Source organism: Erpetoichthys calabaricus, chromosome 4 (genome assembly GCF_900747795.2).
Source record: "Erpetoichthys calabaricus chromosome 4, fErpCal1.3, whole genome shotgun sequence".
In the NCBI taxonomy this organism is placed as follows: Eukaryota; Metazoa; Chordata; class Cladistia; order Polypteriformes; family Polypteridae; genus Erpetoichthys; species Erpetoichthys calabaricus.
In genome coordinates, this window is record NC_041397.2 from 16,993,042 (window position 1) to 17,010,136 (window position 17,095).

Sequence of the window (17,095 nt, forward strand, 5' to 3'; positions counted from 1 at the left end):
TTTCACTCAATCGTGTTCCCTTAAAAACTACTTCTCTGTCTCTGTTTGGCCTTTGTCTGGTATCCTCTGAGTAGAACAGGTATACAGTACATAGTAGAACAAGTTTAACTTACTGTCAGGAAATTGCTTTTTTATTTTAAGCCACTACTTCAAACTTGTCTTTTAATGACATTATACAGACAATTAGCACAAAATGTTAGATGTTACAAATACATAGCGACAAAGTAGGATTCTGAAAACAAACACATTTTGTGCAGTACTTTGCTCAATTAATTTTTTTTCATGCGTAATTCTTTACCATCTAACAAAGTATTTTGGAACCTACTTAAATCAGTTTTAAATTTTCAGATATTTTACTCATGATTGTGTCTAAAATTTATATAATCACATGAATGGAATGTATCCCCTTCCAAATAACATTTTTGGCAATATCAATAACTTTTTTTTAGTAATCTTCACACAAATTAATTTGCATTATGTGCTTATTGAATCTTTGTGCTGGTCGCTTGACTCTGATGGAAGGCGTGTCGAAATAATAAATGTTTATATTGGACAAAGCCGGCCATTTTCAAGCCGAGTTGTCTTCAGTTGGTCACCTCTAATTATTCCTTTGACTAGGCTGAATTAACTTGGGTGCAATTACTTTTACACACAGTGGGATTAAGTATTGGATAACTTTGTTCATTATAACATAAGTAAAAAAGAAAAAGTGTTACTTATTCCTTCAGATGCAATTTCTCCAATGTTAGAATGTGGTTGAAAACCAAAAAACGTGAACTGTCAAAACTTTGTAATAGAAAGTCACAATGGTGGCAAATACTTCACCATGGCACTTTGTGATAAAATGTAATTCAAGAATTCTACAATAGACTGGCATCCCATTCAGGGATTACTTTGAACTTGCACCCATTGTTGGCTTTGATAGGCTCCAGCTTCACTGCAACTGGTTCTGTATACTAGATGGATATTTAAAAGTTCATTTTAAACCTTACAAGATGACAAGTCACACTAATCTTTTCATTTCTATTAATATTTGTGAGTTGTATTATTAAATATGAATCATGTAAATCACTATGGGTGTTCTAGGCTTCTCAGAACATGCTTCTTAAAGACGCACAGCAACCATGCATTATCATAATAATTTCAATAAAAATACGTTAGACTATAGGGTTGCATTTGTCAGTAGAATTTTTCACACATGTGCTGTCTTATAATTTGCTTTTACTAAGGGGCAACCTCAGATTAGACCCCAGCTATCATTGCCCCCAGAACTCTGCCATCATCTTTCATTAAGGATCCCAGATAATTATAATGCTGTCATTTTTCTTGTCTTCTGTTTAAATAGACACACATCTATCTAAACCTCCTTTCTGATTTTCTTTGAAAACAGTAAGCACTGGTTTTATCACATCTATGACTTCTAATTAAAAAAAAAAGAAAAGAAAACTTGGCATAACAAACAAATAGTAACACTAACAAATAGGAAATCAGCAGACACTCCTTTGAAATCCATTGTCTCAGACTGTGGCTTTAAGAGGGCTCCTTACCTTTCCTGTCTCAGTGCCTTAAACTTCTTAAAACTTAAATTGATTTAAAATAACAAAGGCACAGGACACTCTTAACAGACTGGATAAAATGAGCATGAACTGGCACATAAAACTGAAACAGGAGTGTCATCCTTTGCGGCCATAAAGGCCTGGGGATCCGTTTGTGTACACACAAAATTGAGTCTCAAAATGTGCATACGCACCTTCACACGCAAACGTTGGGATTTATGAAAGAAAACTTGATGAAAAAATCGTGCATATATTTACAGCCACTCTAATCCATGTGTGCCCAGCATCTTGGAGAAATTGGGAAGTGATGACACCTTTGATCAAGTAGGGAAATGCATCCAAACCAGCTAAAGGATGACTTACATTTATTATTATAATATTATAACATAATTATAATATGGCAGAATGGTGATATGAATTATTATATAAATATTATTATTATATTTTTATATATTATTATTAAATTATTATATATATTAATAATATATTACATTTATTATTATCGTATGTATAAGATAAGATATGTATGTGGAAGTGTGTATGCCTGTCTGTCCGGCCCAGAAGTGCAAGGCTACAGCATGAAGCTCAAAGAAATCGACTCCTTTGCCAAAGTGAAACCACCAAAAAAAGTGAAACTCGCTTAGAAGCTAATACACAAGCGAGGTGAGCACATCGGCAAAATGAAACCTCTGAGGAGAGAGAAACTCGCTTAGCTGCTAATTTAAAATGGAGGCAAGCACATTAGCAAAATTAAACCTCCAAAGAAAGGGTCACTCGATTAGCTGTTAATACAGAAGTGAGGTGAGCACATCAGCAAAACGGTATCCCTTTTACTTTTCCTCCCGCCGCTAATACACAAGTGAGGCATGCACGTCAGCAAAACTCTAAAGAAAGAGACACTGGCTTAGCTACTAACAGACAATGGAGGTGAGCGTATTGGCAAAACGAAACCGCCGAGGAAAGAGAACTTCACTTAGCTGCTAACCTTAGCTCGCTTAGTGCCAGAATCCATGGTTTCTAGGACCCCAGGCTTTTTACAGCATGGGTTTACACAGCTAGTTATATTATATTATATTATATTATATTATATTATATTATATTATATTATATTATATTATATTATATTATAATTAATAATATAATCATTAATCTAATAAATAAGCAAGAAAGTTTGTCTGTCCCAATGTTTGTCACAACGCAATCACCAAGTGAGAAGAGTAAATATCCAAAAGCTACAGTTTCAGTGATTAATTAAAAAAATTTAAATGCTTGAATATGATTCAAAAATTAAGGAAAACCTTAAAACAGTAAATTCTAATTTATTTTAGAAAAACATTATACTGTATATCAAGGTTGTGAGAAATGTGGCAACTCTGTCATATTATCCACACATAAACAAGGCTACTATACTAACCAGAATTGGAAAGGGAGAAGACATTTTCATTCTACGTACACCTATGATTTCCAATTTAAAGGACTTCAAAACTGAGTGCCACTATGAACAATGCTGCACATTCTTTCTCTGACGTAATAACAATGAGGACTTCACCTAACAAATTATTCAGCAGAATTGTATAATGAATGCGATTGGGGGTCCTTTACACCAACAGTAATTTGCCTGCCTAATGCCTCAACGGGACTGTGATTGCCAAGGCAGAAGTTTTGTTACTTTTTAATTTTCTTGATTTTCACTGATTCTGGTGTGTATTCACCCCATAGCATGTGTGAATATTTATTCATTTATTAAAAGAGCTTCTGAAAAAGGCGCCTTACATATCTATCTATCTATCTATCTATCTATCTATCTATCTATCTATCTATCTATCTATCTATCTATCTATTTATCTATCTATCTATCTATCTATCTATCTATCTATCTATCTATCTATCTATCTATCTATCTATCTATCTATCTATCTATCTATCAGTTCAATGCTTCCACTTAAGTTTTTTTTTAATTTATCTATTCATTTATTGATTGATTGATTGACTGTTTTATTTGTCTTGTCAGTCTGTATTCTTGTATGTTTCTACTGCTGTATGCAGGTGAATTTCCTCATAATATTAATACATTTTATTTAATTTCTCCATCTATTTCAGCTGCTTTACAGAGATCTGTTTTGTCTGTTGATTAAAAAGACAAATTAAATCCACTGTGATCCAATGTTGCATATCAATAAAATGTGAAAATGTCCAAGGGGTTGAATACTTTTTATAGGTACTGTAAGAAATTACATTGCACATATAATGAAAAATTGAAAAAATATGATTAGGAAGACTACATTGAGCTCTATACATTTTAATAATAACTTATAACTTATTTTGCACAGCAGCCTCATCCCCACCAGCCCTTAACACTAGAATTACCAGAGTCTACGAAAAAACTCGTAGATCCGGCCCACCTTAAAACCATTCACAGCTCTCTTTTGTCTTCTAAATGTGCCGATTAAGACGAGCCAGCAAGCAGCCGGCTATTCCATCCCCCACCGCCGCAGAACGTTCACTAAGTTTTTCTAGCTCATGCCTTGTTTGATTATCTCGGAGTGACTGAACTGCTAGAGTTTTAGAGTGGAAATAATAGGTCGCTATTTGGAACACACACAGTTCATGTGTGTTCTGTTTCTATAGCAATCTGTGGAAACACATTTTTAAAACAGAAACGTTTTTCATAATTTAGTAGTAAATGACAAAATGTAGGCATAAACTATATAATGTATGAAGACTGAAGTCCAAAGATCAAGTAAAAACACTTTCACAAAAGGTTCAACACTGATACGATATCTTCCGTGGCGTAGTGGTAAGATTTGCTCGATTGTAATCGAGAGTCCCTGGTTCGATCCCCACTCACTCCTATGTCTGCCATTTTCAGTAGTGAGCTCCTCTTTTTGTTAATATTATACAGTACACACATACATTTGGTTTGTGTCTGTAACACACGGTGTGCATTTATAGGACTTGTAAAAGTTACCGTTTTTTTTTACTTTTATTCTCTCTAAATCATGATCACGATACATAATACCAAAGCCCCTCATCCCAGGGATCTGACGCTGTTATTTTTTATTTGAAACGGAATAACTGGAGATGTGAGCGGTATTTTGAGACAATTAAACTGGACATTCTCTCATCTGGAGGGATAAAAGCTGACACACAAAAGCTGGCGAATCTGCCTTCTTCGTATCTCACCGTCACTTGATTTTTTTTATTCGGTTTTATTGAGTGTTCCTGCTCATGCTGAATTAGAGTGCACCTTATGGTGAATGATGTCAAAACAACAAAAAAATACAGACATACTGTAGGTATATATGATATTTGGAATTATTCGTTTTATGACCTGTATAGTACATTTCGGAAAACTTTGTGGCACGGATGCAACATTATTCATATTATTCATATTCATTCGCATAACATCTTGCGTTTTGTAATCAGTTAATGCATATTTTTTTTTCCCGATCTTGCCAGTCCCCACATGTTGCTGTATGCTGTTTCTTTTGTACTCCAGGACATGCAGAGGATAGAATAGTACAGAGCAGTAAGTTCAACACTATATGCAATAATCAGATTCAAATGTTAACTGTTCACACACATGCAAGGATAGTCTTTCCTACATTTACAACGTGTGTACCTGTTACAATGTACACGCTTCTCTCTATGCTGTGGTTCCTATTACACACCTGAAAGAAAGAGACAATATATGTGAAAACATCATCGCACTAATGCAATATTATTTGAAAACGAACAGCGTCAGATCGGGTGTGGATTTATGTTGGCGCTATTACTGAAAGAAAAAAAGATCAACATATGCGTTGATCCAGGAGAATTGAATAAGCTCACGCGCTCTAGCATCCCCACCCCCGATCTGACTCTAAGAAACAGCACAAGTACAGACGCAAACCAAGTGTGATCAAGATTTCCCAGTTCGATCCGTACTCACTCCTATATTTGCCGTTTTCAGCACTGAATAAGCTCACACGCTCTAACATCCGCCCCCCCCCCCCAAAAAAAAAGAGCAGCTTACTACTGGGGTATGTAGTATATATCGTGATCGTGATTTAGAGAGAATAAAAGTAAAAAAAAAACAGTAACTTATACAAGTCCTATAAATGCACACCGTGTGTTACAGACGCAAACCAAATGTATGTGTGTACTGTATAATATTAACAAAAACAGGAGCTCACTACTGAAAACGGCAAATATAGGAGTGAGTGGGGATTTAACCGGGGACTCTCGATTACAAGTCAGCAAATCTTACCGCTACGCCACGGAAGCTATTGTATCAGTCTTGAACCTTTTGTGAAAGTGTTTTTACTTGATCTTTGGACTTCAGACTTCATACATTATATAGGCGATGCCTACATTTTGTCATTTACTACTAAAATATAAAAAACGTTTCTGTTTTAAAAATGTGTTTACACAGATTGCTGTAGAAACAGAACACACATGAACTGTGTGTGTTCCATATAGCGATCTATTATTTCCACTCTAAAACTCTAGCAGTTCAGTCACTCCCAGATAATCAAACAAGGCATGAGCTGGGAAAACTTAGTGAACTTCCCGCGGCGCTGGGGGATGGAAAAGCCAGCTGCTTGCTGGCTCGTCTTAATCGGCACATTTAGAAGACAAAGGAGAGCTGCGAATGGTTTTAAGGTGGGCCGGATCTACGAGTTTTTTCGTAAACTCTGGTAATTCTAGTGTTAATGCAGAGATGCCACTACTTCTACCGCAAAGTCTGTGGGTGACCTACAAGAAAGGATCTCATTTACTTGCCCACACACAACAATAAACTTGATTTAGAACTTGAATGTGTATCCTTAGTCCTCCATTCTTAAACAAACGTATGGAGAATTTCAAACATGACTATCCTTTTAAATGAACTATATGGTAGATTTAGAGCAATTTGAGCGATTGAAGTTACCGTTTATTTTAAAAATGGTATTTATTTCCTCATTAAATGTCTTTAAAGACTACAAAAGCTGAAGTAAATTACCCAGGTACGTTAAAACACTTTTAAAAGCCGTGCCAGTTACAATGAGACATGCCGTGTATCTGTTATTCTGTGAACAGCATTTTATTGAATTGACTAATGGACGTGTTTTTCTTTCTAATACATTTGTATAAACCGATGTTATAAATGCTGAGAGAGTGGAAAATTTCTTTAAAAAAAAAAAAAATAATATATATATATATATATATATATATATATATATATATATATACATACTGCGGTGGGTTGGCACCCTGCCCAGGATTGTTTCCTGCCTTGTGCCCTGTGTTGGCTGGGATTGGCTCCAGCAGACCCCCATGACCCTGTGTTCAGATTCAGCGGGTTAGACAATGGATGGATGGATATATATATATATATATATATATATATATATATATATATATATATATACTTTATATATACTGTATATATATAAATTTAACTTAAAAGAAATAGATTTTCAAACAAAGGCAAAAATACAGTATAATTCATTTGTCATGCCAATTATTCTTTTGTGTAATTCATATCAGTAATTAAAAATACTCATAGATTAAAGACCCCTTAATCCATTTTAGCTGGAAATTACACTATACATGTAAATGCCGTTCAAACCATGCATTTCACTAATTGCTCATCGGATTGAACAAATATTGTTTAAAACCTCCAGGCATTCTACATACAATAATATTTGTTTATACATGTTTCAAATAACAAGTAGATAAGGAAGCACTATTAATCTGTTTTAAGAAAATGAACAACAAACATGACATTAGAAAAGGCATTATGGTGCCACCTATAGGCACCACTTAAAACTCTAATTGCTAATCTAAATAAACCATGCTAAAATAATAAAATTTAGCCTGCTGAATAAGATGCAATAAGTAAAGTTCAGTGATGATATACTCCTTATTGTCCTTCACTTTATATTATTTAAATACTAAACAGTAAAATACATTTTTCATCTCAAGCCTGGAGACTTATTGAAGTAGCTGCGCACGATGCATTGTTTTTCTTTTTATTCTACAGGTAGTTCATCACTGTGGTGTTTTAATTGTAATTTTAGTGTTTTCCTCACACCCTGGCTGCCACTCCAACACTTTAACATCTAATCTCAGATTTGAACCTTCTATGTTGGAGCACACATGACAGACACTTGCGTGTAAAAAGCAGATGGTTTGGTATAAGAATCGGACCCCGACACGCTTCTGTCATCTGGTTTACTTTCCAGAGTCAGATAACTTCTCCCACAACCCTAATGTGAACCACAGTATAACCTGGTGTAGTGCGTAACATCACTGGCGTTTAAAGAACTACAACAACCTCCTCAATGGAGTGGAGCTCTGGAGGTCAGCAGGTATCTTCATTGACAGTCCCCTGTAATGATAATGTTCCATTCAAGTCAACACCAGTCAGGAGCACAGAAAAGAATTTAAAAAAAAGAAAAGCATGAAGAAGGAACTCACGCTGCACTTGAAGTTGTGTTTGAAAATCTAAATCTTTCCAACATTCAGGAAGGTGGCTAATGTCTCATCAGTTGCAACTACACTTAGAGTAACAATAGCATTATTCATAATATTTTTGATATTGAGTGTTTTGCAGATATTATCTGATGTTTCAATACCCAGATAGCATATGGTTGAGGATTATTTATTACCACCATATTGACCTCAGGAACTCTACATGCTGTTAAGGGCTGCTAACGTTAGTCGACATATGAAGTGCTCTGAGTGTCGTTGCATTGACAACACATTTGGAAATTTTCCCAACACACAGGCGACTTGCTTACTTACTATTTAGTGATTGGTTGAATTGTGGGAAAACACTCGGCAATCAACTGTGACACAGAAAAAGAGCAATGAGCTCTGATGGACTTCAACTGTTGCCTCATTTTATTACCAGCTAACATCACTAATTCAGTTAATGCCTTATTGCTGTTTGCTGTCATTGGAAGGACGAAATGAAGTTCTGATGAATTCATAAGTGTTGGTGATATAGTCACTTGTTCATTTTATAAATTTCTAAATTTTCAGCTTCCTTTTGACACTGTTTTGACTGCATGAAGAAATGTTATTAAGCACGTTCATTAGTAGTAGCAGCAGTTTTTATTCTATTATTGTTATTAGAAGTAGTAGTTGTTGTACAGGGTGGCCCATATTTATGTATATGAGTGAAATGGTGTTATTGTCAAGAAACTGCCAATGTTATTATCAAGTAACATAATGGAACATGAACATTAAGAACCTTAAACGTGTTTTCATCCCCTGTTCTCCATGGTGTGGTCCACCAGTGCACCATGACGACATTCTGTATTCAAACACAGCGGGGGTTGCCCGGTCCAGCACATCATTATTCCCATTCTCAGGCTACATAGTAATGCCATTTTCGATACTTTTCATGCAGTAGTTTGAATGCTACATCCTGTGAAACATCATATACGTAAATATGGGACATCCTGTATTATATATTTTTATTATAATTATTATTATTACTAGTAGTAGTATTTTATATAATATTAGTACAAGGAGATTCACTCAAAATAGGCCCCGAATATTCTGTAATAAGTCTCACTAGGACGAAGAAATCTAAATGAAACAACAAGCCGGGATGCCCCTGCGTCAGAGTGATGAGGTAGGGACCAGACAGCCATCGTGATTTTTAACCTCCGTTGGCAACATCTGGGTGCATACCACCCGTACCCCTTCACTCAGTCACTCGATTTCTCATCAGGATGGTGGTGTACAGTATTGAGCAGCGCATCTTCATGGTGTGAACCTATTGGGTGACCAATTCATTTAAGCGATGTCAGAATCAACTGGATGATCGTGAGTTAACAGAAGGTTACTTCCAGCAAGATGAAGCAACGTGTCACACATCGGCAAGGAGCATGGCAGAAATTGAGTCCTTCTTCGGCAACTGGGGCTTTGGCCACAATGGTCGCCGGATCTGACACCACCAGACTTCTTCCTTTGGGGTCTGCTCAAAAGAAACTTTTAGGTGGAGTGGTGGCTCTGAGGCTAGCGATTTGCACTGGCAATCGGAAAGTTGCTGGTTCGAATCTTGTAAATGCCCAAAGCGACTCTGCTCTGTTGGGCCCTTGAGCAAGGCCCATAACCTGCAATTGCTAAGCGTTTTGAGTAGTGAGAAAAGCGCTATATAAATGTAAAGAATTATTTTATTGGAACGAGCATTGCACTGTGGAAGATTTGAAGAAAAACATCCAACATGAAATTGCTGCTATTCTCCCACCCCGAGACGCTTGCCAATACGTTCAGGAACATGGAGCGCCGTGTCGAAATGTGTCTGGCAGAAAACGGAAACCACTTCCAGCATCGCATGTAATGCAATCAATTACACTTACGTCAAGGTATAGAGAGCAATTTTTTTGGTTCAGATTGCTCAGTGGGCGGCACGGTGGCACAGTGGGTAGCGCTGCTGCCTCGCAGTTGGGACACCTGGGGACCTGGGTTCGATTCCCGGGTCCTCCCTGCATGGAGTTTGCATGTTCTCCCTGTGTCTGCATGCGTTTCCTCCGGGCACTCCGGTTTCCTCCCACAGTCCAAAGACATGCAGGTTAGGTGGATTGGCGATTCTAAATTGGCCGTAGTGTGTGCTTGGTGTGTGGGTGTGTTTGTGTGTGTCTTGCGGTGGGTTGGCACCCTGCCCAGGATTGGTTCCCTGCCTTGTGCCCTGTGTTGGCTGGGATTGGCTCCAGCAGACCCCCGTGACCCTGTGTTCGGATTCAGCGGGTTGGAAAATGGATGGATGGATGGATTGCTTCATCCTAATGGGAGTTACAACAGAATATTCAGGGCCTCTTTTGAGTTAATCTCCCTGTATTAGAAGCAGTGGTAGTAGTTGTTGTATTTTATATTATTATCATTGTAGCTGCTGGTGAGTAAGGCAGGATCAAACACGGGTCAAACGTGTGCCGAAGTCTAAAAGTTCATTTTAAAAGGTTTACTGAAAATTCAAGGCAAACAGTCCACACAAGAATAAAAAAAAGGTTGTTATACCATAGAATAAAAGGCAAAAAAGTGTGAAAAAATGTTTCTTCTCTAAACTTAACTTTTCTTATCTAACTTTAGTTATGTCTAAAATTACAGATGCTTTACTTCGTCTTCAGTACGCTCAAAACGTACGGCACTGCAACTGCATTGCGTTACATACTTTTGGGCACGTTAAGGCACAGTTTAAAACCGTGTGCCCTCCATGCCTTACACACGGCAAGCCAGGTCACTAACTGAGACTAATCTATAGTCGGAGAGACAAGAAATAGAATATACCAATTTGAACACTTAAGTGTCAGCTTAAGTGAAAAATTAAAAAAAACGTATCTCGCTTTTGGGGTGATGATTGACCTCCAAGGTTATTCCTCTTTTTATTTTAATTTAATGTATTTATTTATTTTTAAAAATTTTATTAATTTTATTGTAATCATTCATACAAATCGATCAATTTTTACAATTGTCATAGTCATAGTATGCACGTCACTACTGACCACCCCCGGCGAACTGAAAACTCTGAGGGTTTTTACAGTCTTCAAAGCTGTCAGCTGACTTTTGACAGATTCACTCCGCCCCCTGACACGCGTTCACGCTATTGTTTCTCTACGAAAGGCTCTCGCACGCGCATGCTCACTGGCTCACGAGAGAGTGCAGGTGCGTGCTCACGAACATCTGCCGTTTTCAGCGTCTCTTCTCCAGTAACGCCCGCTAAAGCGCAGTTCCTAACAGCCAGCAGACGGCACTTTATAAGAAAGCCGCTAAAGCTCACATTTCAAAACTTTGCCGGCTATTTTCACTCCTGCCGTTTTCAGTCTATTGCCAAGCACGCAACCACAAAGGAAGTGGATAGGCGGCGGACGATATAGCTTCCCGTGGGCCCATGGAGGAGAAATACCCATAGCGCAGCCCACCCACTTCCAAGAACGCCCCAGCCCTCTGCCCATGATAATGTCCCCCTTTTATGTGCACCTGAAAGAATGTAGGTATGTGCCCTTTTATTGGTCGTCAATTTACAATCAATATGTGCTTCTTTTTTTAGCAGAAACTTAGAGAGTAGCATTTAAATTATGTTCAGCAAGACACTAAATGGAGCCAGTTTATTTCTTTCATTCAGAAAGCGGGTGGGGGCACTTATTAAACTAAACTAGAGTTACTTGAGTTGTAGCCACACAATGACGTTGGATAAGAGGATGCATTTGAGTGCAGCCAAAGGTGCCAGGGCCAGTGAAATGAAAACTTATTTTTTACACTATGCCATTTGTTACTGGATAACTTTGTGTAGTCAATAACTGATATAAGTAAGAAATTTGTTCAGTCAGGTGCCCTTTATCTAATATTAGATTTTGTATGAACATCCAGTGTTAAAAATGTGCAATAACAGAGCAAACTAGGAAGAGAGAAAATATGTTTTCATGGCACTGAACATTTTCAGACCTGTGTTATCCATTTTGGGGTAGCTGGAGGCTGAAGCTTGTGCTGGCAGCACCACATGCAACCACACACCAGGAAGGAAGCAATCCTGGACAAGGCAGCAATCCAAATAAATAGATAAAAACATGGATAACCTTTTCTTCAATAGATATGTATGAAGATATGCATCAAACTATGATTTTGTTTGGATGGCTTGTTAAATGTGGGAATTGGCCTGCAGGTTTCAGGACATTAATTAGAAACTCACAGAGAATAAATATAAATGTCCAAACAAATATATTCAGTTAAATAACAAGCCACATGCTCTTTTATTATGTCTTAAGAAATTATATAAATTTCTGGTGAAGCGGCATGTTTCATACTTAAAATGCATTATTCATTACATGTGGCATCATTTTTAAAATGCCAGTTGGTAGCAAATTATACACTTCCAAGGCTGTGAAAGTTCCCTTAAATCTGAAATAATGTAAATTGTTTTGATTTTATTTTTATTTATTTTTTTAAAGATTTTACATGGGTCTTGAAGAATGTCAATAGAAGTACTTGATGGTGAAATACTGAGGTCAAAATGATCCCACTGAATGATGAAAAGGCCACTTCTTTTGTGATCGGAGCACACGACTCATGTTATCAGTGGTCTATCTATCTATCTATCTATCTATCTATCTATCTATCTATCTATCTATCTATCTATCTATCTATCTATCTATCTATCTATCTATCTATCTATCTATCTATCTATCTATCTATCATGTGAGTCAGAACCTATGGATATTTGTTTGATTTTTAAGTTGAATGTTTATTCAAGAATAAGACTGGAATTTGCTTTTTATAAACAGCTGAATAGAATGGGGGTGTTTGAAAATGTGTGGGGGTCAAAGGGGTGCTGTGCTCAGTTGATGAAGGGGAGCTGAAAATGAATTTATGATTTCACTGTGGTGGGCAAGAGAAAGAGAAAGCATTGATGGGCATCATTATCACGTGCTTATTAATGAGTGGAGTAGGAAGAGTGTAAAGGGGGAGTAAAGGTGGTCTTTGTGTTATAATGAATTATTAACTGTTGATTTTCTTATTAATGTGCGGAGTAGGAGGAGTGCAAAGGGAGAGTAATGGTGGTCTTTGCGTTATAATGAATTATTAACTGTTGATTTTCTTATTAATGTGTGGAGTAGGAGGAGTGTAAAGGGAGAGTAATGGTGGTCTTTGCGTTATAATGAATTATTAACTGTTGATTTTCTTATTAATGTGCGGAGTAGGAAGAGTGTAAAGGGAGAGTAATGGTGGTCTTTGAGTTATAATGAATTATTAACTGTTGATTTTTTATTAATGTGTGGAGTAGGAGGAGTGTAAAGGGAGAGTAATGGTGGTCTTTGCGTTATAATGAATTATTAACTGTTGATTTTCTTATTAATGTGCGGAGTAGGAGGAGTGTAAAGGGAGAGTAATGGTGGTCTTTGAGTTATAATGAATTATTAACTGTTGATTTTTTATTAATGTGTGGAGTAGGAGGAGTGTAAAGGGAGAGTAAAGGTGGTCTTTGTGTTATAATGAATTATTAACTGTTGATTTTTTATTAATGTGTGGAGTAGGAGGAGTGTAAAGGGAGAGTAATGGTGGTCTTTGCGTTATAATGAATTATTAACTGTTGATTTTCTTATTAATGTGCGGAGTAGGAGGAGTGTAAAGGGAGAGTAATGGTGGTCTTTGAGTTATAATGAATTATTAACTGTTGATTTTTTATTAATGTGTGGAGTAGGAGGAGTGTAAAGGGAGAGTAAAGGTGGTCTTTGTGTTATAATGAATTATTAACTGTTGATTTTCTTATTAATGTGCGGAGTAGGAGGAGTGTAAAGGGAGAGTAATGGTGGTCTTTGTGTTATAATGAATTATTAACCGTTGATTTTTTTTATTAATGTGTGGAGTAGGAGGACTGTAAAAAGAGAGTAAAGGTGGTCTTTGTGTTATAATGAATTATTAACTGTTGATTTTTTATTAATGTGCGGAGTAGGAGGAGTGTAAAGGGGGAGTAAAGGTGGTCTTTGTGTTATAATGAATTATTAACTGTTGATTTTCTTATTTATTTGCGGAGTAGGAGGAGTGTAAAGGGAGAGTAATGGTGGTCTTTGTGTTATAATGAATTATTAACTGTTGATTTTCTTATTAATGTGCGGAGTAGGAGGAGTGCAAAGGGAGAGTAATGGTGGTCTTTGCGTTATAATGAATTATTAACTGTTGATTTTCTTATTAATGTGTGGAGTGTAAAGGGAGAGTAATGGTGGTCTTTGCGTTATAATGAATTATTAACTGTTGATTTTCTTATTAATGTGCGGAGTAGGAAGAGTGTAAAGGGAGAGTAATGGTGGTCTTTGTGTTATAATGAATTATTAACTGTTGATTTTTTATTAATGTGTGGAGTAGGAGGAGTGTAAAGGGAGAGTAAAGGTGGTCTTTGTGTTATAATGAATTATTAACTGTTGATTTTCTTATTAATGTGCGGAGTAGGAGGAGTGTAAAGGGAGAGTAATGGTGGTCTTTGTGTTATAATGAATTATTAACTGTTGAGTAGGAGGAGTGTAAAAAGAGAGTAAAGGTGGTCTTTGTGTTATAATGAATTATTAACTGTTGATTTTCTTATTAATGTGTGGAGTAGGAGGAGTGTAAAGGGAAAGTAAAGGTGGTCTTTGTGTTATAATGAATTATTAACTGTTGATTTTCTTATTAATTTGCGGAGTAGGAGGAGTGTAAAGTGGGAGTAGTAGGGGTGTGATGTATGGCTCTTTTGTTTATTCTGGAATTTGGCTTTTTTGTCTTTTGACTGTGTTTATTGTTATGTTGTTGTTTCTTCTTATGTTTACAATATAGGTTATTTTAAAAATCTATCTATCGAAAATGTGGAGCCTAACCCAAGGTTGAAATCTTTTGTTGTTGGGGTGCTTTTTCAACAATTCATTTTACTTTGTTAGGATCAGTTTTTGGAATTACAAACAGGGTGATGGAATAACCATGGTCCCCTACTGCATAACAGGGAGTAAGGTTACTTGTAATTGTTCACTTCCATCTTTTTTGAAGAAAAGGGCCTATTTTGATTTAGAAAGGAACTTTAATTTGGAGAAGTAGAAGTCAAGAGGATACCAGAAGTGGACAGAGAATTAAGGAAACCAGGACTTTGGAAACAAGTAAAGGAAGAAGGAGTCTACTGACCCAGAATTTTTAGGAGAGGAAGGGCTTTATGGGCAGTATTTTTATGTTTGAGCCAAACAAGGCATAGTCTTCTCTTATTTTTGGTTTTGTGTTTTCCTACTTGTGTAATTTACTCCTGTTTTACCCTCCTGTTAAAAGTTTCCTAAATAAGCTTAATTATTTTATTGGACTCTGGTCTTCCTTTATTGGTGTTCCGGGCCCTAGGAGCTCAATACAGCATGCTTGTTTGTTTACTATATAACAAAACACAAAGTCAGCTTTTAGCAGATGTGCCTTTGGTAGCCGCATGCCTCTGTGTGCACATGCCTTCATTCCAAGAATGCTCAAGCATTGTCAGGCCACATGGGGATTGTGAGTGATCAGCCTTTTTCAAGTGTAGTCGCAGATTCTCAGCTGTAGATCTGGACTCTCACTCAACTGCTCCAGGACATTAACATTGCTGTTTGAAGCCATTCCTGTGTTACTTTGGGTTAATGCTTGGGGTTGTTGTCTTGCTAGAAAACACATATTCTGCCAAGTCATTCATTTCGTGCAGTGTGCTTTAGGTTTTCTTCCAGAATATCCATGTATTTTGCTTCATTAATTTTACTCTCACAACCCTTCCAGGGCCTGTTGCAGAGGAGCATCCACAAAGTCTGATGCTGCCACACACACACACACACATACAGCAAATTAATCAAAACAGACAGTATGATGTGTTGGGGAACCACTGGGTATTCCCATTTAATGTCCAGATTGGAGTATAACTTCTAAAAAGTTTTTTCAGCGGAGTAGAATTGGCAGGCGTGGATTAACCACAGCTCCTCGTGGACATGATATCAATGATCCTCTGGATGGACCTCCTACACTCTAGAATAAATGGAATTTGGGTTAGTGGCGCCAACTTCAGATCCTTCCCTGTAATATTTAAGTAATCTGTCCTGATTACACAACCCAATCTCATATGATTGACTATATATACTGCTCAAAAAAATTAAAGGAACACTTTTTAATTCGAGTATAGCATCAAGTCAATGAAAATTCTGGGCTATTGAACTGGTCAGTTAAGTGGCAGAGGGGGTTGTTAATCAGTTTCAGCTGCTGTGGCATTAATGAAATGAACAACAGGTGCACTAGAGGGGCAACAATGAGACGACCCCCAAAACAGGAATGGTGTAACAGGTGAAGGCCACTGTCATTTTTCCCTCTTCATCTGTTTTTTCACTCATTTTGCATTTGGCTACGGTCAGTGTCACTACTGGTAGCATGAGGCGATACCTGGAACCTACAGAGCTGGCACAGGTAGTCCAACTTCTCCAGGATGGCACATCAATACGTGCCATTGCCAGAAGGTTTACTGTGTCTCCCAGCACAGTCTCAAGGATATGGAGAACATTCCAGGAGACAGGCAGTTACTCTAGGAGAGCTGGACAGGGCCGTAGAAGGTCCTTAACCCATAACCAGGACTGACCGCTATCTGCTCCTTTGGGAAAGGAGGAACAGAATGAGCACTGACAGAGCCTACAAAATGACCTCCAGCAGGCAGACCACTGGTGTGAATGTCCTTGACCAAACAATTAGAAATAGACTTCATGAGGGTGGCCGGAGGGCCTGAGGTCCTCTAGTGGTCCCTGTGCTCACTGCCCACCTGGCACAATGAAGCTTGATTGGCATTTGCCATACAATACCAAAATTGAAAGTCCACTACTGGCGCCCTGTGCTTTTCACAGATGAGAGCAGGTTCACCCTGAGCACATGTGACAGACGTGAAAGGGTCTGGAGAAGCAGTGGAGAACGTTATACTGCCTGTAACGTCGTTCAGCATGACCAGTTTAATGGTGGATCAGTGATGGTCTGGGGAGGCATATCCATGGAGGGACGCACAGACCTCTACAGGCTAGACAACTGCACCTTGAATGCCATTAGGTATCGGCATGAAATCC

The 17,095-nt window shown here is 37.5% G+C and overlaps 1 long non-coding RNA gene across 2 annotated transcripts; it reads left to right on the top strand.

Annotated features, from left to right (window-relative positions):
* Positions 1 to 12,779: 12,779 nt before the first annotated feature.
* Positions 12,780 to 14,631, top strand: LOC127527469 (uncharacterized). Of its 2 annotated transcripts, none has more exons than XR_007934771.1 (3): positions 12,780 to 13,419; positions 13,753 to 13,836; positions 14,415 to 14,631. It is a non-coding gene; the product is annotated as an uncharacterized LOC127527469 (long non-coding RNA). The 2 variants fall into 2 exon arrangements; XR_007934770.1 differs by lacking the exon at positions 12,780 to 13,419 and adding an exon at positions 13,568 to 13,669.
* The last annotated feature ends 2,464 nt before the right edge of the window (positions 14,632 to 17,095 follow it).